The sequence below is a fragment of the Ranitomeya variabilis genome, chromosome 3, assembly GCF_051348905.1.
Source record: "Ranitomeya variabilis isolate aRanVar5 chromosome 3, aRanVar5.hap1, whole genome shotgun sequence".
Classification (NCBI taxonomy): domain Eukaryota; kingdom Metazoa; phylum Chordata; class Amphibia; order Anura; family Dendrobatidae; genus Ranitomeya; species Ranitomeya variabilis.
Genome location: NC_135234.1, coordinates 432,358,004 through 432,365,490, shown reverse-complemented (window position 1 = coordinate 432,365,490; position 7,487 = coordinate 432,358,004). Strand labels below are relative to the sequence as shown.

At 43.2% G+C, this 7,487-nt stretch overlaps 1 protein-coding gene across 1 annotated transcript in view; it reads right to left on the bottom strand.

Annotated features, from left to right (window-relative positions):
- Window positions 1-2,482: 2,482 nt before the first annotated feature.
- Window positions 2,483-7,487, bottom strand: part of LOC143816256 (merlin-like) — a 109,692-nt gene continuing 104,687 nt past the window's right edge. Inside the window, exon 20 of the mRNA XM_077296421.1 lies at window positions 2,483-5,056. The gene's annotated coding sequence lies outside the window, so the exon portion shown is untranslated. The remainder of the gene's footprint in view (window positions 5,057-7,487) is intronic.

The following is a 7,487-nucleotide window of genomic DNA, read 5'->3' as shown; positions in this document are numbered from 1 at the left end:
GTCCACTTTGTCAGTTGCTCCAGGCTTTGCTCTCCCTTTGTTTCCTAGCACTTATGGCACCTGAGACGCTCTTTCCAGCTCCGTAGCTCCCATGTTTTCTGGCCCACCTCTCTGTCCTGGGAAGGTCTGCTGAAAGTAGTGGCAGCTGTCTGCATGCTGCCTCCCCAAAAAAACTCCTGAACTCTTCCGTACTATCTGTCCCACTGGTCTAATCTGCCTTGCCTGTCACTTGTCTTATCTCCAACTCTATCTCTGACTCCCTAAAACTAGGAAGTATCCCTATTATTAGTGATGAGTGAGTATACTCGTTGCTTGGGTTTTCCCGAGCACACTCAGGTGGTCTCCCAGTATTTATGACTGCTCGGAGATTTAGTTTTGCTTGCAGCAGCTGGATGATTTACAGCTGCTAGCCAGCCTGAGTACATGTGGGGGTTGCCTGGTTGCTAGGGAATCCCCACATGTAATCACATGGAAAACTAAATCTCTAAGCAGTCATAAATAGGGTTGAGCGACCTTTACTTTTATAGGATCGGGTCGGGTATCACGAAACCCGACTTTTTCAAAAGTCGGGTCGAGTGAAATCGGCCGATCCTATAAAAAAGTCGGGGTCGGCCGAAACTCGAAACCCAATGCAGTGCATTGGGTTTCCAATGGTTCCCAGGGTCTGAAGGAGCGGAAACTCTCCTTCAGGCCCTGGGATCCATATTTAAGTGTAAAATAAAGAATTAAAATAAAAAATATCGCTATACTTACCCTCTGACGGGCCCTGGTACTAACCGGGAACCTTCCTTCCTTAGAATCAGCCTTCCAGGACCTTGCGGTGACGTCGCGGTGACGACGCGGCTTGTGATTGGTCGCGCGGCCGCCCATGTGACCGCTCGCGCGACCAATCACAAGCCGCGACGTCACCGTGACGTCACCGAAGGTCCTGGAAGGGCTGATTCTTAGGAAGGAAGGCTGCCGGAAAGAAGCAGGGCGTGTCCGAGGGTGAGTATATACCTAATAGGAATATACTCACCCTCGGCTTCGTTCCGGCAGCCTTCCTTCCTAAGAATCAGCCCTTCCAGGACCTTCGGTGACGTCACGGTGACGTCGCGGCTTGTGATTGGTCGCGCGAGCGGTCACATGGGCGGCCGCGCGACCAATCACAAGCCGCGACGTCACCGCGACATCACCGCAAGGTCCTGGAAGGCTGATTCTAAGGAAGGAAGGTTTCTGGTTAGTACCAGGGCCCGTCAGAGGGTAAGTATAGCGATATTTTTTATTTTAATTCTTTATTTTACACTTAAATCTGAATTCCGATACCAATTCCCGATATCTTAAACATATCGGGAATCGGTATCGGAATTCCGATTCCAGATTCAGAAGATCACCGACTTCATGGCCGACCCCACACAGGGGTCGGGTCGGGTTTCATGAAACCCGACTTTGCCAAAAGTCGGCGACTTCTGAAAATTGCCGACCCGTTTCGCTCAACCCTAGTCATAAATACTCGGAGACCACCCGAGCGTGCTCTGGAAAACCCGAGCATTGAGTATACTCGCTCATCACTACCTATAATACGGTACTTAACTGTTTCTATGCTGTACTAGTGTGCTTTCCACTGCGCTGTACCCAATCCTATCCTAATCTATGAACCCTATGCTAATATCTTAATACTTTCCCTAATCTTATCATAATACACATATGCATACTGAACATAAAAGTCATCAAATATAAAACCATTATCAAATATATAAACATTCTACAGAGTCATCCCCATTATAACTAAAGTGTGCCTGTTTTATCAGGAATGGATTAAGGGCATGGATTGACCCGGACATACCCTTACATATTGACAGTTCAGGCCAGTGGCATGGTGGCACTGTTGGTCAGAACTGTGCGCTCTCCCATTCTGCTAATGGAGTCAGCTTTGCATCTGCAGCATCAGACGAGCGCATGGCACTCACGCTAGCCATTTCCAGAGGTCCGGGCAGCTTTAGGCCATGTGCCCAAATTGCGTTTTTTAAGCGTTTTTGCTGCGATTTTCCGCTGCGGAAACGCTTAAACGCTTACTAACAGCATCCCATTAATTTCTAATGCATTCCGCAATTGTTGTGCCCATGCTGCATTTTTTTTTCACGGCAGAAACACATCGTGGCAAAAAACGCAGCATGTTAATTATTTTTGCGGAATCGCGGCAATTCCGCACCCATAGACATGCATTAGAAAAACGCTTGAAAATCGCATGAAAAACGCGTCAATTACACGTCAAAAACGCATATAAAATGCGTCTAAATCTGCATGCGTTTTTCCTGCCAAGGGTGTGCAGATTTGAAGCCGAAAATTCTGTTTCAATTCTGCAACGTGGGCACATAGCCTTAGAGCAGTGCTTGCAAGCTGTAAAGGAAAATTGTAAGCGTATGCTCCTTGCTCCAGGAAACGGACCAGTAACTTTGGCAACAAGCAGTAAACTATTGAATTAAAAAATATCTCCATTCTTAAGAAATTAATTTTTAATAAGAAATAAACTGCAAAGTTGCTTATTTTTACAACCAATTTGTAATTAATAACCATTAATGAACATACTTTTTATAGTATCTTAACAAAAAGAGAAGTGTAAATGCTGTCGTTGCACTCTGGGATTTGGCTTATCATTACAGAATAAATCGTGTGGTCATTCTTTTGTGTCATTTTCATCTATAAAACTGGTTTTCTTTCTGCCAGCCATTCGCTGCCTGTCTTCGATGCCCTGCACTCCCAGCAGGGTAACAAGAGTCCCACACTGCCGGTTGGAAGCTTGATGTACGAGCATTTAATATTTCTCCTATGTACTTAGAAAGGCGCCCTCCAAATCCATGTGACCCGAGCTCTGATCTACAGTGACTGCCGGCAGTGAGGATTTGATGTGTGAAGGTAAGCCCCATACACAGGGATGAAGCCATGCTGGCTGCTAGGAGGGGACATGCTGATGGAGCTTTTACCTTGTGGAGACACGTTTCTGAGATCGATATGTAAAGCAGACTTATATACCGTGGTATAACACCTCTCCTGCGGGTAGCCGACAATATTTGTGGAAAGGACTATGGTGGTATAGGGCACAATTTAAAGCCGCACTCCCACTACTTGTTTATTGACTAAATGTGTGTGTACATGCATGTTGTATAGTGTGTATTAATCTACTCACTGCCGCTGCTCTCCCTGGTGTCCTGCGCCGATCTGGTCCTCTACTCGCAGACATCACCGCTAGGCAGACTCTCAGGGTCACACAGAGCGCAGCGTGACCCCAAAATGTCTTTTACAATGCAAGCCTATGGAGCATCAGGAGGAGGCTCTACAGAATAGGCTTTGATTGTAACATCAACTTCCGGCTCATGCATAGCGCATAGAGCGAACCGGCTAGTCGCAATTGCATCGATGTCACAGAGAATACCGGCGCTGGACACCGGAGAGAGCAGGGGTAGGTGAGTATATTACTACACTCACACTACAGTACATGAATATACACACTCATTTCATGAATAAAAAGTTAGTGGGAACGTTTCTTTCACTTTGGTAAGTACGGCTCATTCCACCTGGCTTTATTTTTAAAGCTGTAAAACATTGTCAACCAAATAAATAATCAAATTATTACTTTACATTAACCATTTATTAAAAAGGTAACCACCTGTGGTTATTGGATACATCTGGTAGTTCAGTCACTGAGCTTTGCTACTGTAGACAACCTGAGCTGCTGAGCTCAGAGATCATCTGCAGCGGTGATGTACGCTGTGGTCGCGATGTCACCGCTGCAGCCAAAACAATGGAGCATCAGCAGAAAGCTGGCGCTTGTGTACAATTGTTTGGGAATAAGGTTTTTGAAAGTGGAAATCCATTTTAAAGAGGGACGATTTCCTGAATCTGGAAGTTCTTCTTTGTCTTCTGTCCCCTTTAATAATGGGTAGATTCTCCCTTTAATTAACTTGGTCTACAGCACAGAAGTTTTGTGGGTTTGGCCGTGTTTTGTTTGGCAGCATCAGAGTAGAAAGTAAATGCAGACAGAGAATCTTGTGGTGTACACCCAGTTCCTTGAAGGGAAAGTTTGCATCTTTTTTTACATACATTTGTATCTTAGAGGCACCGAAGAAAAATAAAAACTTCCAGAAACAGTGGACCACCATCAACTGGAGAAAATGTAAAAGAAATGCAGTGAAAGCTCTTCTTTAAGGCTAAAGATTTTATTATCCAAAAGATTTGGGTCGTCAATGCTAATTACACTCTGATCAAACTCTGATCCGAATGTCAGCTTAGTGTGATCCGATCCTCTTGGCTAAAAGAATCAGAGCACACTGTGAGAAGAAGATGGAGAACAACATTTCTTCATCTTCTCCATTCTGTGAGTCTGCAGAAATCAGACTGCACTCGTATGACATCCAAGTGCAGTTCGATTAGTTCCACATACCCATAGGCTTAAATGGCCAATTTCTTCATCAACTCGCAGCATGCTGCAATTTTTTTTCATCATGTCAAATAAGTGTGAGAAAAAAAAAAACCTTGATAAGCACTGCCCCATTTCATGACATTGGTCGGAGTGCTATACGATAAAAAATCAGATAGCACTCCGATTAATACAGTGGTGTGAGCGACCCCTTGGAATATATGCTACTTTTGTTAAAAAAATAACCGATCGTTGGACAACCTAGTTTTGAATTGATCAGTAAAAAAATTGTCTAAACACTGCTCAACCAGACGGGAACTTATACGCAGGTCGTAATTACGAGATGGAATCTATAGAGACATGTGTTACTTTCTGCTAATTAGCTTTCGCTCCTTTTCTGTTTTTTTGTGTTTTTTTATATATATATTGAAGGTCTGGTCCACAAATATAGAATTTAATTATGAAATTGTATTATTTACACTTTGTACAATGAGGAGTATAATTACAGTCTTTGTTTTATGGTGTTAGGTTTAGTCTCCCACACTTTTTGCTCCAAATAAGTGATGAAGAATCTAACTGAAGAGCTTTTCTTATTCCATGCAATGCACCAACTCATTCAAAAATTAGTGTTTGTCTTCAGAGGTACCGTCATTTTTATTCCTGCAATAAAAGAAAGATATTAATCATATTATTGTAAACTTTAATCTCAATAATGGCACCCTGAAAACTACACTTAATTATCAAACTGCTAAATGTATACGACTGAAAACTTTGGGGTAGGCAAGTTTGTACCTGCAGCACTGAACTATTTAGGCATGAATCCACTTCAATGCTAAATATATCAGGGGCAGACACTGACCGTGAAGGGTTACTCCTAATATACAGTTTTATGGAGACGTATCTCTGTATACCAGTACAATATGCCTGTAAAGAAGAACAATACTTTTTAGATCTTTAGGCAGAGCAAATTCTATACTGAGCAGGGCAGCCTGTGGCTCACTTTTAGGCCGGCGTCACACTCAGCGTATGAAAATACGGTCCGTATTTTACGGCCGTAATAAGCAGAAATGTTCCCAAAATAGTGATCCATATGTCATCCGTAGGCAGGGTGTGGCAGTGTATTTTGCGCATAGCATCCTCTGTATGTAATCTGTATGGCATCCGTACTGCGATATTTTCTCGTAGTCTTGCAAAACCGACATCAAATGTTCGTTAAAAAAAAAAAATATATATATATATATATCATTGAGACACACACACATATATATTTTCTCTGCCAGAGTGGTAAAGCCAGTGACTGAGGGCAGATATTAATAGCCTAGAGAGGGTCCATGGTTATTGCCCCCCCCCTGGCTAAAAACATCTGCCCTGTTGTGAATTCTGCTTTGGGCTCCCTCCGGTGGTTGTAGGTGGTAATGCAGTTGTCTCTGAGTTGCAGTCCTGGTCAGGTGTATCTGCTGATTGCAGTTCTGACTGGGGTATTTAGGCGTGCAGGATTCATTAGTCCTTGCCAGTTGTCCATGGTTGTTGGGAGGTTTTGGTCATGGTTTGGTTCCTTCTGCCTTCTGCCAAATCAGCAAAGATAAGTGTCTGGTTTTGTTTCTGTGGCACACATGCTGTGTGCTTAATAATTCTGTGCTATTCAGTGTTTTTTTTTGTCCAGCTTAGATTGTGTCAGTATTTTCTCAGTCTTGTTGGATTCTCTGGAGTGGCAGATATACATTCCATGTATTTAGTTAGATTGTGGAACTTTTTGTATTATCTGCTGTGGATATTTTTGGAAGAGTTTTAATACTGACCGCTTAGTATTCTGTCCTATCTTTCCCTATTTAGCTAGAGTGGCCTCTTTTGCTGAATCCTGTTTTCTGCCTGCGTGTGTCTTTCCTCTCCTACTCACAGTCAATATTCGTGGGGGGCTGCCTATCCTTTGGGGTTCTGCTCTGAGGCAAGGTAGTATTCCTATTTCCATCTATAGGGGTATTTAGTCCTCCGGCTGTGTCGAGGTGTCTAGGGTTTGTTAGGCACACCCAACGGCTACTTCTAGTTGCGGTGTTAGTTCAGGTTTTGCGGTCAGTACAGTTTCCACCTACTCCAGAGAAAGTTCATGCGGCTCCAAAGTCAAACTTTTCCGCGATTTAACCCTTTATTTTACAAGCTACAGCGCCCAAATTTTGCACACACACACTACTAACATTAGTAGTGTGGAATATGCAAAAAAAAAAGGGATATGAGATGGTTTACTGTATGTAAACCATGTCTCATATCATGTTGGGTTTGTGAAGGAGAAAGAAAAAGCCGGCAATTGAATTACCGGCTTTTCTATAGAACACCGCTGCGTATTTCTCGCAAGTCACACTGCTGGTCCGTGTGTAATCCGTATTTTTCTCACCCCCATAGACTTTCATTGGCGATTTTTTTTTTTTTTTCCGCAATACTGTGACAAATGCAGCATGCTGCGATTTTCTACGGCCGTACAAGACCGTATAATACGGATCAGTAAAATAAGGCAGATAGGAGCTGGGACATAGAGAATCATTGTACCGTATGCAATCCGTATTTTCTGCACCTCTCATACGTCCGTAAAACTCGCTAGTGCGACGCCGGCCTTAAAGTTGAAATAACTATACTTGAGCATATACTGAACACAGATACAAGAGGCCCCTCACCCAACATCAACAAGGGGATAAAGAAAAGAACAACGCAGCATCATGACTTAAATACGTGCATCGACGTTGCACCTTCTCTCCCACGGGCCCCTGCACAGCTGCCGTGGCTGCGGTATGCCTACCACTGCAATTTATAACAACTTATTTATTTTTTACAATTTTTATGGAAGTAGGAAACCCTGAAATAAAGTCTTTAAAGGGGTTGTTCAATGCTGATATTTTGGGGTTTAAAGAAAAAAAATCATATATGTGAGTGCGTCAACCAATCAGTTTGCACTGACCAACACATCGTTACTGTGGGGAGTGTTTGTCTTCATTGATCACATGCAAATACCAGCCAGAAGATGTAACACAAAGCCCAGGGTACCATTAGCAGACAAGAGAGTTGTAAAGTGAGAGCGTTATTTGTGTTTTAGGGCCTTTTG